The sequence below is a fragment of the Schistocerca serialis genome, chromosome 5 (assembly GCF_023864345.2).
Source record: "Schistocerca serialis cubense isolate TAMUIC-IGC-003099 chromosome 5, iqSchSeri2.2, whole genome shotgun sequence".
In the NCBI taxonomy this organism is placed as follows: Eukaryota; Metazoa; Arthropoda; class Insecta; order Orthoptera; family Acrididae; genus Schistocerca; species Schistocerca serialis.
The window spans coordinates 188,016,441-188,035,684 of NC_064642.1; the positions used below are offsets into that span (position 1 = coordinate 188,016,441).

Sequence of the window (19,244 nt, forward strand, 5' to 3'; positions counted from 1 at the left end):
ACATAAGCAACATGATGTGTCTACCTTATGGTCAGTAACACTCTGTCTTTTCCACATTGTTGATATTCATACGCAGAGTTTCCACAGTTGATTCATATTATGCAATAATAAAAACTGATTATGCTTAGTGGCATAGCGCAGAAACTGGAATAGCACATACTGTAGAAATTGTGTCATTTAAATAATTTGTATACTAATACTCTGCAGATTCATTAAACAAGAAGTTAAATCTCTGGAAAGTGTCTGTCATGGAAAAATTTGACATCTCATTGCTCTCAAAGTAAGGACATGTGAAATGTTAGCTCACACTGACAACAGCTATGGTCTTGTTCACAGACCCAACCTGGTATTTATCTGATTTGAAGTACAGAAATCACAGAAAACTTCACCAGATGGCCAGACATGGATGTGAATTCTGGTCCTTTCAAACACAATGTCATTCAAGAAATATTAGTAGGATAACAACTATCTTCCTCGCAATTTGTAAGTAATAAGCAGTCTGAGAATCATGTAAATGTCTGGCAAGGTCTGAAGTTAAAGTGTATGGATGGTTTCTGGCAGCTGCATGTGATTAGAAGTACTATACGCTGCAATTGATTAAATTATTATTACAGTTCTTTATATGTGTCCCACCTATAGTCCCAAATCATTCCTCAAAACAAGTAAGGAATGTCCAGCAACATATTACTGTATGGCAGCTACTGCCTAAATCCATTAGTGTCACAACTTCCTGGAGTCAGTCACTTCTCTAACAACAGAGAAGACTACTGACAAAAATACTCACAGTGCAAGCTCAAATGCAAAGGTTGTGAACTCACTTTGACAGAAACTACTGATACTGAATCATTAGCGATACGAAACTGTCAATGCTATAATGGCCTAGTTTTTTGTCTCTTTCTGTAAAACTATTCAGTGCAATAAGATATTTAAACCACCATTACAGTTGTTTTTTCAATGTCATTGTTTTTACACAGTGAGTGAATGCAAGGATACACAAATTACTTGCTTTATATATGTACTAGCTAAGTGTACATCACATGATTCATACATGTAGTCTACATCATCATCATCATCATTATTTAAGACTGATTATGCCTTTCAGGATTCAGTCTGGAGCACAGCCCCCTTATAAAATTCCTCCATGATCCCCTATTCAGTGCTAACATTGGTGCCTCCTCTGATGTTAAACCTATTACTTCAAAATCATTCTTAACCGAATCCAGGTACCTTCTCCTTGGTCTGCCCCGACTCCTCCTACCCTCTACTGCTGAACCCATGAGTCTCTTGGGTAACCTTGCTTCTCCCATGCGTGTAACATGACCCCACCATCTAAGCCTGTTCCCCCTGACTGCTACATCTATACAGTTCATTCCCAGTTTTTCTTTGATTTCCTCATTGTGGACACCCTCCTGCCATTGTTCCCATCTACTAGTACCTGCAATCATCCTAGCTACTTTCATATCCGTAACCTCAACCTTATTGATAAGGTAACCAGAACCCAGCCAGCTTTCGCTCCCATACAACAAAGTTGGTCGAAAGATTGAACGGTGCACAGATAACTTAGTCTTGGTACTGACTTCCTTCTTGCAGAAGAGAGTAGATCGTAGCCGAGCGCTCACTGCATTAGCTTTGCTACACCTCGCTTCCAGTTCTTTCACTATGTTGCCATCCTGTGAGAATATGCACCCTAAGTACTTGAAACCGTCCACCTGTTCTAACTTTGTTCCTCCTATTTGGCACTCAATCCGTTTATATTTCTTTCCCCACTGACATTACTTTCGTTTTGGAGATGCTAATCTTCATACCATAGTCCTTACATTTCTGATCTAGCTCTGAAATATTACTTTGCAAACTTTCAATCGAATCTGCCATCACAACTAAGTCATCTGCATATGCAAGACTGCTTATTTTGTGTTCACATATCTTAATCTCACCCAGCCAGTCTATTCTTTTCAACATATGATCCATAAATAATATGAACAACAGTGGAGACAGGTTGCAGCCTTGTCTTACCCCTGAAACTACTCTGAACCATGAACTCAATTTACCATCAACTCTAACTGCTGCCTGACTATCCATGTAAAGACCTTTAATTGCTTGCAAAAGTTTGCCTCCTATTCCATAATCTCATAGAACAGACAATAACTTCCTCCTAGGAACCCGGTCATATGCCTTTTCTAGATCTATAAAGCATAGATACAATTCCCTGTTCCACTCATAACACTTATCCATTATTTGCCGTAAGCTAAAGATCTGGTCCTGACAACGTCTAAGAGGCCTAAACCCACACTGATTTTCATCCAATTGGTCCTCAACTAATACTCGCACTTTCCTTTCAATAATACCTGAGAAGATTTTACCCACAACGCTGATTAAAGAGATACCTCTGTAGTTGGTATGATCTTTTCTGTTTCCATGTTTAAAGATTGGTGTGATTACTGCTTTTGTCCAGTCTGATGGAACCTGTCCTGACTCCCAGGCCATTTCAATTATCCTGTGTAGCCATTTAAGACTTGACATTACACTGTATTTGATGAGTTCCGACTTAATTTCATCCACCCCAGCTGCTTTATTGCACTGCAATCTATTGACCATTTTCTCCACTTCCTCAAATGTGATCCTATTTCCATTATCATTCCTATCCCATTCTACCTCGAAATCTGAAATGTTATTGATCGTATTTCACCTACATTGAGCAACTCTTCAAAATATTCCCTCCATCTGCCCAAGGCATCCACAGAATTCACCAGCAGTTTTCCTGACCTGTCCAAAATACTTGTCATTTCCTTCTTACCTCCCTTTCGAAGACTGCTAATTACACTCCAGAATGGTTTAGCAGCAGCTTGACCCATAGTCCCCAACCTGTTTCTCAAGTCTTCCCAAGATTTCTTCTTGGATGCTGCAATTATCTGTTTGGCTTTGTTTCTTTCTTCAACATAACTTTCTCTGTCTACCTGAGTTCTAGTATGTAGCCAATTTTGATACGCCTTCTTTTTCCTCTTACAGGCTGCCTTGACTGTGTCATTCCACCAAGCTGATTGCTTCGTCCTACTTTTACACACTACTGTTCCAAGACATTCTTTAGCCACTTCTAGTACTGTGTCCCTGTACCTTGTCCATTCCTTTTCCAACGACTGTAATTGACTAAATTCAACTAACTGGTACCTTTCTGAGATCGCTGTTATGTACTTGTGCCTGATTTCCTTATCCTGAAGTTTGTCCACTCTTATCCTCCTACATATGGACCTGACCTCCTGCACTATCGGCCTCACAATCCCAATTTCACTGCAGATTAAATAACGATCAGTGTCATCAAAGAATCCCCTGAATACACGTGTGTCCCTCACAGCCTTCCTGAATTCCTGATCTATTATTATATAGTCGATGACAGATCTGGTTCCCCTGCCTTCCCAAGTATACCGGTGAATGTTCTTATGTTTAAAAAAGGAGTTTGTGATTACTAAGCCCATACTGGCACAGAAATCCAAGCGTTGTTTCCCGTTCCTGTTGGCCTCCATATCCTCTCCAAATTTACCCATAACCTTTTCATACCCTTCTGTTCGATTTCCAATCCTGACGTTAAAATCACCCATGAGCAGAACACTGTCCTTGTCCTTTACTCTAACAACTACATCACTGAGTGCCTCATAAAAACTATCCATCTTATCTTGATCTGTCCCTTCACAATGCAAATATACTAACACAATCCTAATTTTCTTGCTAAACACTGTCAAATCTATCCACATCAGTCGTTCGTTTACATACCTTATTGCAACTATGCTGGGTTCCATTTCTTTCCTGATGTAAAGCCCTACACCCCATTGTGCTATTCCTGCTTTGACTCCTGACAGGTAGACCTTGTATTCTCCCATTTCCTCTTCTTTCTCACCCCTTACCCGAATGTCACTGACAGCTAAGACGTCCAGCCCCATCTTACTTGCAGCCTCTGCCAGCTCTACCTTCTTCCCAGAGTAGCCCCCATTGATATTAATAGCACACATCTCATTACCATTTGTTTGCCAAGTCGTATCTTAGGAGTCCCTGGTTTGTCAGTTAGAGGTGGGACTCCATCACCTCAAAAGGTCCGAGGCATTTTGCTCTGATTGTTGCCAGCATCACATTTAAAGTACAAGGGAAGCAGGTTGCTAGCCTTACTTGCCCTGAGTCCCACTGGGTTTTACCCCTAACGGTTGCGGGACTAACCGGTGGATTTGGTAGTCTTTGCCGTATGAGCACAAAGGTGACCACGACTCAGAATATGTCCGAGATGCCCAGCCTTATTCCAAAGTGACTGGTATCCCGACTGTCGGGACCACTTACTTGGCCACTCATACGTTGCCGTGGTTCATGAACTAGAACATGACTACAGGAACCCACACCATGAACCAGTAGTCTACATTATACAATATTTTCATTTGTGCATAAAAATAATATATGTGACTTGTCCAACACCTATAACACAACATGCTATCATAAATTAAAAGGCCAAAAAGATTTGTATCCAAATCTATGTATGTATTAGTGTGGATTCTTTGTATTTTGACACATTACTATAGCCACTGTATGCTTGGTCATTTCTATATTCCATAGCCACTGTCGTTTATGTTATAATGGGTGTGCGAAATGTATATGTTATTTTCTTGTATTAGTGCCAAAGGTTCTTTTAATGTTCGAACACTAAACATTTGAAAGTTCCCTATCTTTATGTAAAAAATTTTACTGTATAGTTAACATTTTGTTACTCTGAAACATGTATCTTTGTGGAAACCCATTATAAGAGCCCTGCACTTCACTAAATAAATAAGTAAATCAAAAAATATCCTGACATGATATAAATGAAACTTGTGAAAAATCCTTGGTAAAATGAGAGAATAGATACAAGTTTCAAGTTGCTGATTGTTTTACTTTTTATGTCAGATTACTGGGACTTCGTAATTAAAGAACCCATTTAAATAAAGATTCCTCTAACATATTCAACAGAGACAAGGGCTATGCAACGAGTAGGTCTTGCCAAGATATACTACTCATAACAAGGTGCTGATTGTTGTTGTTGTTGTTGTGGTCTTCAAGTCCTGAGACTGGTTTGATGCAGCTCTCCATGCTACTCTATCCTGTGCAAGCTTTTTCATCTCCCAGTACCTACTGCAACCTACATCCTTCTGAATCTTCTTAGTGTATTCATCTCGTGGTCTCCCTCTACGATTTTTACCCTCCACGCTGCCCTCCAATACTAAATTGGTGATCCCTTGATGCCTCAGAACATGCCCTACCAACCGATCCCTTCTTCTGGTCAAGTTGTGCCACAAACTTCTCTTCTCCCCAATCCTATTCAATACTTCCTCATTAGTTACATGATGTACCCATCTAATCTTCAGCATTCTTCTGTAGCACCACATTTCGAAAGCTTCTATTCTCTTCTTGTCTAAACTATTTATCGTCCATGTTTCACTTGCATACATGGCTACACTCCATACGAATACTTTCAGAAATGACTTCCTGACACTTAAATCAATACTGGATGTTAACAAATTTCTCTTCTTCAGAAACGCTTTCCTTGCCATTGCCAGTCTACATTTTATATCCTCTCTACTTCGACCATCATCAGTTATTTTGCTCCCCAAATAGCAAAACTCCTTTACTACTTTAAGTGCCTCATTTCCTAATCTAATTCCCTCAGCATCACCCGACTTAATTAGACTACATTCCATTATCCTTGTTTTGCTTTTGTTGATGTTCATCTTATATCCTCCTTTCAAGACACTGTCCATTCCATTCAACTGCTCTTCCAAGTCCTTTGCTGTCTCTGACAGAATTACAATGTCATCGGCAAACCTCAAAGTTTTTATTTCTTCTCCATGAATTTTAATACCTACTCCGAATTTTTCTTTTGTTTCCTTTACTGCTTGCTCAATATACAGATTGAACAACATCGGGGAGAGGCTACAACCCTGTCTTACTCCCTTCCCAACCACTGCTTCCCTTTCATGTCCCTCGACTCTTATAACTGCCATCTGGTTTCTGTACAAATTGTAAATAGCCTTTCGCTCCCTGTATTTTACCCCTGCCACCTTTAGAATTTGAAAGAGAGTATTCCAGTCAACATTGTCAAAAGCTTTCTCTGAGTCTACAAATGCTAGAAACGTAGGTTTGCCTTTCCTTAATCTTTCTTCTAAGATAAGTCGTAAGGTCAGTATTGCCTCACGTGTTCCAGTGTTTCTACGGAATCCAAACTGATCTTCCCCGAGGTTGGCTTCTACTAGTTTTTCCATTCGTCTGTAAAGAATTCGTGTTAGTATTTTGCAGCTGTGACTTATTAAGCTGATAGTTCGGTAATTTTCACATCTGTCAACACCTGCTTTCTTTGGGATTGGAATTATTATATTCTTCTTGAAGTCTGAGGGTATTTCGTCTGTTTCATACATCTTGCTCACCAGATGGTAGAGTTTTGTCAGGACTGGCTCTCCCACGGCCGTCAGTAGTTCCAATGGAATATTGTCTACTCCCGGGGCCTTGTTTCGACTCAGGTCTTTCAGTGCTCTGTCAAACTCTTCACGCAGTATCGTATCTCCCATTTCATCTTCATCTACATCCTCTTCAATTTCCATAATATTGTCCTCAAGTACATCGCCCTTGTATAGACCCTCTATATACTCCTTCCACCTTTCTGCTTTCCCTTCTTTGCTTAGAACTGGGTTTCCATCTGAGCTCTTGATATTCATACAAGTCGTTCTCTTATCTCCAAAGGTCTCTTTAATTTTCCTGTAGGCGGTATCTATCTTACCCCTAGTGAGATAGGCCTCTACATCCTTACATTTGTCCTCTAGCCATCCCTGCTTAGCCATTTTGCACTTCCTGTCGATCTCATTTTTGAGACGTTTGTATTCCTTTTTGCCTGTTTCACTTACTGCATTTTTATATTTTCTCCTTTCATCAATTAAATTCAATATTTCTTCTGTTACCCAAGGATTTCTACTAGCCCTCGTCTTTTTACCTACTTGATCCTCTGCTGCCTTCACTACTTCATATGATATGGACACACTATTTGCACTTCGGTGAACACATACACTTATTGTTCCGGCATAACGACAAGGGCCGGAATGAAGATGAAGAGCGCAAGAGCAGAGAAGGCAGTGAGATGACATCAGTCAATAGCCCGCTGACAAGGACCACACCATGACAGGAGCGGCCTCTGTCTGAAGAGAATATAAGTGCCACTCCTGCCAGCCTTGGCAGCAGAGTTGATGACAAACACTAGCAGAGAGGCCTAGAAATTTAGTGACATTAACGATAGCAGTGACTTATGAGCGAGTGTGAATTGCTTACAAGGACATTGTATATAGTGAAGGACACTGCTTGTTGCCCACCGCTTGCAACAACTTGTTGTACATCCAAAGTTAAGTATTGTCAATCTTCTTTATTGTAATAAAAACTATTAATGTGATTTGCTTGAACTGTTGTATAGCTATTCGAGAAGGCAGCATCCTTAGGCACCCTGTAAGAGAAGAGTGGGCAGGATGCCACATTGGCTACGAGTTATACAACAAACCCCGCACCTGATGGCCACGGAATTTTGTGTTTACTGGTGCCTTAATTCTCTCTTGTCTTTTCTTTGTAGGGGCATTTATTTGCTTTAACAGTTTCTTGTCGTTTGTAGCTAATCAGTGTTTTCGGGTGTGCGTTGCTGAAATTTTCTTTGCTTTTGCCCTTATTTTGCTAGCTTGCTTTGTCTGTTTGTTGCATTTGTCTCTTCCAACATATCTGCCCCAATCCTCAGACGCCACAGCTGTAGCAAGAGTTAGATGCCACAAAGCTAGATGCAGCAAATTTCTATGTTACTCAATACAGTGCAGCAGCTACTGGCCAACACTGTGCGCCTGACGGAACAAGCAGCACCTACTACAGCTGCTATACCACCTTTTTGACAGTTTCATGATCAAGAAGAGGAATGGCTCGAGTGGTTGCCCCAATCTGAAGCTCACATCATTGCTCACAATGTACCAGGTACTGTGAAACTCCCATATTTATTACCAATGGTAGGAAGTGCAGTGTTCTGCCTAATAAACAACTTCTTCCTAACACAACTAAGGGTGAACTTAGTTATCAACAGGTGGTATTGGCGCTAACTAACTATTATGACCAACAATTGAATGTGGTAGCAGCTAGGTATCAGTTCTCAGTTCTTTAATTGCAAAAAATGGTCAGAACAAACTTATCGCGAGTGGGTAATAGATTTGCAGGATGACAAGAAAATTCAAATTCACATGTGCTTGCAGTGCTTTATATTCAGATGTTATGTTGCATGATGCGACCGTGTACAATGTACCTAATACCACACTCAGGGAACAGATTTTGAAATAGTCCGATCCATCATTTCACCAGGTAGTGCAAAAACTAGATCAGTATGATCCAGGTGTCCTCTCAGCCATTAAATCTGAGCAGCCAGCTATTTGTCAGGTTGCGTCCCTTAGTTGCAATTGGCCCACTCAGCAGCAGCAACTTGCACTAGCCAAGGCAAGTAAACAACACTTCCCCACGCCGCATAAGCAGTTCACTAAAAAGGCGGCTACACAGGTGAACAGAATTAAATCTTGCCCTCGGTGTTATTCATGGCACAAACGCCAAGACTGCTCCTCCCGATAAGCTCAGTGTTGCACTTGTGGAAGGAAAGGACATGTACAATCCGTATGTTTGCAATGGAACAAACGTAATCATTCAGCCCACTCACAAAATTCTCTTCATCAGGCCCATGTCATTAATGCAATATATTCCAAGACTGCAACAGGCATTTCAAAAACTGGCACGCGAGCAGTTTCTTCAGTGATCTGCCAGTCAAACGAACTTTTTGTTCATTTACTTCTTCGTGGGAAATTTCAGTCGGACACAGGTGCCTCTATCACATTGCTAAATCATCACACATATGAACTGTTAGTCTCCCCACACCTGTCTAAAACTAGCATGCAACTGATGGCTTATAATGGACAAGACATTCCAGTTCTTGGAAAATGTACACTGCCTGCCATGTATCGCTCACATAGGCAAACAGTGACTTTTACAGTGCTACAATCACGCGATTGTGAGAAAATATTTGGTCTTGATTCTTTTGATTTGTTTGGCTTTAACATTCAGGATAATGTGTTGTCAGTGTCTGCATTCAATGCAAAAGACAGTGTAGCTAGCTAGCTAAAAGAATTCCCAGATCTCTTTTATGAAAGTTTAGGCAAAGCTGACAATTTTGTTGCACATATTACTCTGAAAGACAATGCTCAGCTGAAATTTTGCCGGACCAGAACTGCTCCCCTTGCATTAAGGGACAGTCACTGATGAACTTAAAGAAATGCAAGATAGCAGAGTTATTGTGCCCATATCAGCTATTCAATGGGCAAGTCCACTGGTTTTGCTTCCAAAACCTTCAGGTTGCATTTGCCTCTGTGTTGACTTTAAGTTTACAGTCAACCCACAAACTGTGATTGATACTTATCTGTTGCCATGCCCAGAGGATCTCATGGACAGATTAGGAGCTGGACACTACTTTTCAAAAATTTATTTGCGTGACGCATATCTTCAAATACTGCTCGGTGAGGAATCTCAAAAAGTGTGTGTAATAAATACTCATTTCGGATTGTTTAAAAATTTGTGGTTGCCTTTTGGCAGGCAGTGCTTCCGCACCCACCATTTTCCAACGGTAGGCGTATTTGGAACAGCTGACTGCACAACTGCCAAACTGTTCAAACTATTTGGACGATACTGTTGTAGCAGGTCGTACACCTGAAGAACATATTGCAAATTTAGCTGCTTTGTTTTGTGTGTTATCTGATGCAGGACTAGAGTGTAGACTGCACAAGTGTGATTTTTTTAAACCTGAATTGCAGTATCTTGGTCATGTCATAAACAGTCAAGGTGTAGATCCTCTTCACTCACATTTGTCAGCCATACCATGAACTGTTACATTTGGTTCAGACCAAATGCTGCACAAATCACAGCTCCACTGTGTCGCAAGAATGTCCCCTTTGTTTGGACAGATGAGTGCCAAGTAGTTTTTCAAAAACTAAAGATGCACTACTCAGTGATCGATGATAAGTTCACTTTGATCCCGACAAACCAGTTGTATTGCAAGTTGACGCTTCCTCTTATGGAATCAGTGCAGTGCTTTCACACAGAACTGGTGAGAAGGACAGGCCTATTGCTTTTGTATCAAAAGTGTTGTCCAAAGCTCAGTGTAACTATTTACATTCTGGAAAAGAGGCTTTGGGTATTTTGTATGGCGTCACAAAATGTCACCACTATTTGTATGGCAGAATATTCTACTTGGTAATGGATCACAAGTCTCTGCAGTCCTTGTTTCATCCGACGAAACCTGTTCCTGTACAAACTGCCCAAAAACTGCAAAGATGGGCTTTGTTGTTGTCTCAATACCAGCACGAGATTGTGTATCGTCCGACTGGTCAACATGGAAATGCGGACACTCTCACGCATTTTCCGATTGGCCCTGATACAGACTTTGACGTCTCTGCTGTATCTTGTTGTCACATCAGTGTTCATGATTCTGAATTGCTTCAATCATTTCCACTGAACTATAGGAAAATTGGACAGGCCATGGATGCTGATTGAGATTTGAACATTTTGCTAACATACATTCACACATCTTGGCCTCGTTCCTTGCATCGCATAAAGAACTCTGTAGTGCGCCGATACCTTGGCCATCGGCAGAGCTTCGCTGTACAGAAAGGTGTGATTCTTGTTCAAAATATCACTGGACAGTCACGTGTGTTGATCCCTAAAGCTTTACAAAAAGAAGTGTTGCAATTACTTCACCAAGGACACTGGGGGATTGTCGTACGAAACAGTTAGTACGTCGACACTTTACTTGGCAGGGTATGGATGCCCAAATAGAACAGGTGACATTACAGTGTCACGATGTGCGGAAAATCAGTCCACTCCACCACAAACATTCTCTCCTTGGCCTAAGTTGCAATCGCCATGGCAACTTGTTCACATGGACTTTGCGTGACCTTTTTGGAACACTCGCTGGTTGACTGTGGACTCATATAGTAAATTTCCTTTTGCTGTGCTAATGAACTCAAGATGTCACACAGCACAATTCAGGTGTTGTCCTCTATTCTTTGCCTCGAAGGTTTGCCTGAAGTCATAGTGTCAGACAACGGCCCTCAGTTCATGTCAAATGAATTTGAAACATTCTGTGAAGGCAATGGCATACAGCATCTAACTAGTGCTTCATTCCATCCACATTCAAACAGCAAAACGGAACATTTTGCCAGAATCTTCAAGCAGCAGGTGGCCAAACTTCGCTCCACACACACCAGGGATCAAGCATTCCAATTGTTTCTCGCCTCCTATCATTCACACCCACAAAATGGACCATCGCCTGCGGAATTGCTTCACGGCCACCGCCATCACACACTGCTCCACTGTCCTCAGCATCCGGCGCCAAAGGAAGGCCGCAAGTATCACTTCGCGCTGCATGATATTGTCTTTTACAGGGTTTTTAGCAGCACCAGACGGTGGGCGCAAGGCGAGATTGTCTTTCGACTTGGCACTCACACGTATCTTATCGCCTGTTGACTTGGCACTTACATGTATCTTATTTAAGGCCTAGAACGCTTGCAGTGCCGACATCAAAGTCAGCTTTGCCTCTGTCATATGCACAATGATCTTTCGGTGTCTCTTCCCACAGATTCACATATCCAGAGAACAGAGTGGCCACAGCAGCCGCCAGAGGGTGTCATTATGGCACTCTGGGATGACCCCCTGAAGATGGAGCCTTCACCTCCTCTTGTCTTACCGATGGAGCTGGACCCGCTCACACTGCAGCAGTCGCTGCCTTCTTCAGGAGGTGGAAGTGTACCCTTCTGATCATTTTCCATGAGATGTTTCCACAGAGCGAAGGCCGGATGGCAGAGTATGACCGGAAGCTTGACATCCCCTGCAGCCACAGCTTCCAGTCCCATGATGCGCCCGCACTCCTGCCTCTCCCCACACTCCTGCCTCCCCCACTGTGGTCGCAATGCCTACACAACGACGGACCATTGCTTTGGGAGGGGGGAGGCGCGGAGGGGGGGGGGGATGTTCCGGTATAACGACAAGGGCCAGAATGAAAATGAAGAGCGCAAGAGCAGAGGAGGCTGTGGGATGACATCAGCCAGTAGCCCGCTGACAAGGACCACACCATGACAGGAGCAGCCTCTATCCGAAGAGAATATAAGCGCCACCCCTGGCCCAGCCCGACCGCAGAGCAGATGACGAACACTAGCAGAGAGGCCTAGAAATGTAGTGATATTAACAATAGCAGGGACTTAGGAGCGAGTGTGATTTGCTTACATGGACATTGTATATAGTGAAGGACACTGCTTGTTGCCCACCGCTTGCAACAACTTGTACATCCAAAGTTAAGTATTGTCAATCTTCTTTATTGCAATAAAAACTATTAATGTGATTTGCTTGAATTGTTGTATAGCTATTCGAGAAGGCAGCATCCTTAGGCACCCTGTAAGAGTAGAGTGAGCAGGACCCCACACTTATGTTCCAACAAATCATACACATACGACAAGGGCCAGAACGAAAATGAAGAGCGCAAGAGCAGAGGAGGCTGTGGGATGACATCAGCCAGTAGCCCGCTGACAAGGACCACACCATGACAGGAGCAGCCTCTATCCGAAGAGAATATAAGCGCCACCCCTGCCCCAGCCCGACCGCAGAGCAGATGACGAACACTAGCAGAGAGGCCTAGAAATGTAGTGATATTAACAATAGCAGGGACTTAGGAGCGAGTGTGATTTGCTTACATGGACATTGTATATAGTGAAGGACACTGCTTGTTGCCCACCGCTTGCAACAACTTGTACATCCAAAGTTAAGTATTGTCAATCTTCTTTATTGTAATAAAAACTATTAATGTGATTTGCTTGAATTGTTGTATAGCTATTCGAGAAGGCAGCATCCTTAGGCACCCTGTAAGAGTAGAGTGAGCAGGACCCCACACTTATGTTCCAACAAATCATACACTTATGCTCCAACAAATCTAATTGGCTCAGAATAAAATGAGTCCACAACCTGTGCATTGGTATTTGTTGTATTGTAGGTTATCGATACTGCCAGAGGCGGCTCCTCCACATTCTAATAAATAAGGTCGCAATACTCCCTGGTGTGAAGTTGTTTCCATTTCACAGCTGGAGCGACACTAGCGCTCCACGCAGTGAGAAAGCAGACACATGTGTCGTATGGATAATGTATGTTTTTAATTATTTTTTCTACTTAATTAATGAAATAATTATTATATTCTTCCATTCCATGCATTAGTAAATTACCAAGGGGCATGAATTATTGTAAGATAAATGTAAAAACAGCTGAGTTTCACTGATTCAATGACAACATCTACAACTTATTCATGAAGAAATACTTTCGAATATGTGTACAATTGCAGCATACTTCACTGACAGCAAGAGGATATACATGCATATTTCATGCATGAGAAGCACTTATTTCTGTTCCTGTCAGCTCTTTATGATAAGTCACTTCCATTTGACACATAAAAAAAAAAAATTGTCAGGTCTAATGATTCACCCATTCTTGTACTTCTCTTGACTTTCTGTTACTCAAATATTTTTTTTAAACGTAATTACTTTTGTTTCAAAATTGAATTTCTTGAAGATTCTTGGTGTCTGTGGCTCAGATGTAGTGACAATAGTGAAACTAGTTGGGAAACAGTTTTATTGCTTTTGACTTTTTGTTATGATGTCTATATAGTTCTCCCTTCAGCAACAGGTGTGGTGGCTTATTTGGTACATTAAATATTGTAAGTATTCCATTCCATACAGGTTTGTTATGTCCCACATTCACTGATTGGCTCGAGGTGTAGCAAACAAAATTTTGTGTTGTTGGGTAGATATACATCTTTCTGCAAAAAGTCAGATCTTCTGGTGTTTACTAGCAATTTTTTATTATTAAAGATAAACAAAATTCTTTGGTAAATATCTGTACATCAGAAGAGAATCATGCAAATTGTCATCTAATGTACCATCCCATATCTCAAGAATCTTTAGAAAACTAAAGAAGATTTTTCTGGCACTAAATACGCTCCCTACTATAAAAACTATGCTACAAATCAATATAAACAATAGTATATGTAGTGGTCTAATATCATACTATGTGATTCCACTTGCTGACCGCACGGTGCACTGCTATTGCATTGGTAATGAAAACAAGATGGAGTGTCGCAACTGTTACGTTACACTGTGGCACCTCAAAGATTCCTGCAGGCACCACGAGTGTGTGAGGTAACGGGCGAGTTGTGGCGCCCTGAAAATATTCTAAGTTCGGAGTTGGCGTGGTCGAGCTGGGGCCTCTCGGCAGGTCGCGGCCTGGCAGCAACCACATGGTGCCGAACCATAGCTTAGTAACTGCGTGATGCCGCACAATGGCCAGTCCAGCCACGTGGCAGGGAATTCCATGGTGACGCTGTGTTGATGAAGGTGACAAGCCAGGAGTTCCAAAGATGGTGGACTTTGTGAAACGTTAATGGCAGACATTTCACAGTTTGTATAGAAATTAATAGTAGCCAGATGAATCATGATATCTCAAAAAGAAACATGTGCATTACCATTATTTGCACGACGATTCTGATGGTGTAATCAGATTTTCAATATCTTTATTAGTTTAAAGTTTAGTATCTGAAGATAAATTATACAAGTTAACACCCAGCTACAAATTTCCAAAATCTAAATGCTTCATCCCATTCTGTCGATCAATGTGTCTTTGGAAAGCTATTAGTGTAAAACTAAATTGGTATAAATTACAGGCACGTAACTTGAATAATACATGAGTTATTGGAGGTCAAAGTGGCCGATTACTATTGATCGTGTCAGGCCGTAAGTACTCCACAGTGACACAAAAAAACAGCAGCAGCATACTTATAAATATATTTATTCGTCTATGTCTTTGTTTATATCCAACATTCACTACTATTCATGAAGAAATTGCTTAAATATTTACTGTGTTTTAGAAAGCACCGAGACATAAGGCTACTGGCCTACCTTTTGTTGCTATTTCTTTGATATATGTTTATTTAATTTGTTTATGTGTTTAATAATGTGTGTATATGGTGTGTTTGTGGTCCATCCATAGGAATATTTAGTTAATTTCAAATTATTTAAAAGTAAATCCTGTATTTCATATGTGTTTGTGAGTGTACATTGGCTTGAAGACATGGAGGGAGCGCTCTAGCCAATCACAGCGCTCATTACTAAGATAGACGTATGGAGGTTGGGGAGGAGCATCGTTTCGGGAGACGACACGTGGTAGTGGTGGAGAGTGTGGCGCAGGGATGCGGCACACACTCCAGGAGGTGCTGGACGGTGCGACGGACGAGGAGTCGTGCGAAGGACTTGAAGTGTGGACAGTTTGCGTGTGGTTGCGAGAGATATAAATACTTCGGAATGCGGACTTGTGAACTTGAGAGATTTCCGTGGCTTCTACAGTGGAGACATAGTGTGCGTTTAGAAGTGAATATCTTGCGAGCTATGTTATTGTTCATAGCTAATTACGTGCAGTAGGAATCTACTGTTTCCCTGTTATTCAACTTATATTTTATTTAATTGCTAGACCATCAACACCAATAAGTGTTTTGCAGAAATATATCGCATTCTCAAAATTACTTCTACTATCGTACTCACCATTTAAAGTCGTTAAGATAGTACCTGCAGATTTTACTTAATTGCAATCTTTCATTTATAAATTTATATGTTACATTCACAATTTGCAATTGTTGAGTGATAGAAACCTTCGACCATTCGCTTAATGTGTCTATTCTTATCGTGTACTGTAGACTCAGCAGTATTTGGCCTGTAATGCAGCAACTGCGAATCCCAGCCCCTAGACAATGAAACCAGCCAAAACTTCTAATATTGCCACTCTGAGTCGGAGGGTATGTAGTTGAGGGCCACCTCGTTTCATTCATCACACTATATCATTTCATTTTTATTTGAAAGCCCGCAAGTGGCACTTTGAACATCACCACCAAGGAAAAACCTCGAGGCTGACGAACAATGAAGACCACCAGGATGGTGTTATAAGCAGCGGGCACCTGGGCACCAGTCATCGAGTCAAGATTAACGGACTTCTGTGTTGCTAGTTGGTTCCAAACATTACGCTGAGTTGCTGATAGTACTCAGACACATGATCGTGCTGGGCCTACGATTAAAGCTAGCCACGTATGCCACATGTTGTCAACAGTGGAGCAATTATTTCACACCACTTGAATACAATACATTTATTCGAAGTGCACTTGTGTCAACTAATCTTTTGTTTGCCTGTCCAGATTCCTACAGATCATTTGGCCACCTTCCACCCATTTACCATTAGCAACAATGATGTAACACATGACTTCTCAGAACATAACAGATACCAACTTCCATCATAACATCTGGCAACAAACCTTGTCGAACCGAAAATGCCACATTATTTATTTCCATTGTCGTCTATTTTTTATCACTTTCTGGACATTTTTGTTTCTGCTTTTACCACTTGCTTTTGTGGATAGTTCTGTTTCAGACCCAAGTTTGCCATTTTTGTTCAATTTACTTGTTTATGCTGCCACATATTGATGCAGCTTTAGTATTTGGTGCTTTGCCTAGTTTACCCCACCACCCAAAGCTCCATGCACCCCTGCCTTATACTTAGCGTCACCACAATTACAAGTGCCCTTGACATAAATACTTCCTCTTCAGTTACAGACACAACAAGTGACACAGCTTACTGATACGAAGAGGGGCTTCATTCAGATGCAGATGGCAGCCAGAGACTTGCAATCAGATGCCACCCACTACAGCAACACCACCACTACAGCAACACCACAATTACACAGCCATCATTTGTGCCTAGGTTGACTACTTGCCCCAGTTTGAAGCTCATCTATCTGCATACCATATACCAAGTACTGTTAACTGTTTTACTGTGGCACCGTTGCACTAACTTCACTGCAAGAATGTATCTTTTGTGTGGTCCCAAAAATGTGACACTGCTTTTCGATGACTCAAAGATACTTTGCTCAATGATCGTTGGCTAGTTCTTTTTGATCATACCAAAACTATACTTTCTTTGCCTCTTTGTGTGGCATTGGTGCTGCACTTACTGTAAAGAAGACACGTTAAGTTTCAGAGAGGCACAGTTAAAAGACATTTACATAACGCTTTCAGCCACAGCCCTCATCAGCAAAACAGAAACAGAGAAACACACACAATTCATACACATAAGAAAGCACACCTCGTGTACACATGACCGCCAACTCCAGCAACTCAGCCCAGAATGCAACTATCATGTGGGATGGCAGCTACAATCTGGAAGGGGATGGGGAAGGGGAAGGGATAGTAGTGTAATGGTGGGAGGACAAAGGCACACTGTCTAGAAGAGTGTGCAGGGACTTAAATGCCAACAGGCACAGCATCAGGAAGTTGTCGGGAAGGGAGCTAGGAGAAAAAGAGCAAAAAGGAGAGGTGTGGGAAAAGATGGGATGGGCTGTTGGCAGAGGGCAGTAAACAAATATTCTGGGAGAGAAGAGTGGGAAGGAGATGATGGGATAGTGGGGTTGGAAACTGTTGGGTGGAGGGTGTGGGGACAGTATGTTACTATAGGTTGAGGCCAGGATAATTATGGGAGTGGAGAATGTGTTGTACGGATAACTCCCATCTACACAGTTCAGTAAAGCTGCACACTCTGCAAGACAGCATTTCTCTGTCCTCTCACTATAAACTACTAATCCCAACCCTTCCCCGCCTCCTCCAGATTGCTGCTACCAACCCATATGATACTTGCTTTCTGACCTTTGCTGCTGTAGTTGGCAGTCATGGGTGTGTGAGGCATGCTTGCTTATGTGTATGAATGGTGTGTTTCTCTGTTTCTCATTTGCTGATGAAGGCTGTGGCTGAATGCTTCATTTAAACATATTTCAATTGCGCCTGTCTGCAACTTACGGTAGGTGGCAATCTGTCTTTTCCTACATTGTTGTAATCCTACATGGAGTTTCATTATTTGATTGTGCTGTATTCTCACACAGGACTGGTTCGGATGACAGACCAATAGTCTTCACCTCCAAACTGCTTATAAAAGCTCAGAGAAACTATCCAAAAACACAGGAGGCTCAGCCATAATCTATGAAGTGACTAAATTTCATCAGTATTCATTTGGAAGAAATTTCTTCTACTTTGTCACCAGTAAAAGACTTTGCAGACATTTTTAGATCCAGCCAATCCCATTCCAATTGCACGGCACAGAAACTGCGATATTGGGCACTTATCGCACTACCAACATAAGATGATGAGATGATGTACAGGCCCACATCCAAGCATGCTGATGCACACACTTTCATGTCTTCCCTTGGGAACAGAAGCAGACTTTGATGCATCAAAAGCACCTTGTTTCCACATTAATGCACGGGCTTCAAATTCACTGGACCAGTTTCCATTAGATCACTAGAAGATTGTCCAGGCCATGGAAACGGATCTGGACTTGCAGATTCTGATGCACTACATTCAAAATGGTTGCCCCCACACTGTGAAACAAATTGCTAGCCCATCAGTTTGCAGATGCTTTGCTCATCAACATGACATGTCTGTGTTACAAGGTCTCCTATTGCTATACACTGAATCTGAACAATTATGTGAAGTGATCCCAAAGGTTCTTAATTTGCTCCACCAGGTTCACGGGGGTTTGGTCGGCACTAACATTGCACATGGTTTGGCATGGAATCATAAACAAACTACACGACAGCGTAATTCCATGCTTGTGTGGGCCACCAGGCAGCCCATTGTCAATGGTTCTTTAATTGGCCAGAAGCAAATTGGCAGTTCTTGCATTTGGATGTTGGTGGACCCTACTGGAACACTCATCGATTGTTGTCGACACATACAGCAAGTTTCCTTTTGCAGTTCCCATGCACTTTTTGATGAAACATTGCACCCTTCAAGCCTTGTGATCCATATTTTGCCTTGAGGTTCTACAAGAATCTCTTGTGATTGACAATGAACCTCAATTTGTGCCTGCAGAATTCAAGGACTTCTGTACAGCCCATGAGATTTGTTACACCACCAGTACACCTTTTCATCCACAGTCCAATGTGAAGCAGAATGTTTTATGCGCACTTTTAAGCAGCTAATGGACAAACTACACACCCACCACATGTGGAACCAAACTTTGCTGCCCTTCTTATCATCCTATTGCTCCCAGCTTTGCAGCAA

At 41.8% G+C, this 19,244-nt stretch overlaps 1 protein-coding gene across 3 annotated transcripts in view; it reads right to left on the reverse strand.

Annotated features, from left to right (window-relative positions):
- LOC126480911 (centromere-associated protein E-like) overlaps positions 1–19,244 on the reverse strand; it is a 588,622-nt gene that overhangs the window by 366,336 nt on the left and 203,042 nt on the right. The window lies entirely within an intron of this gene.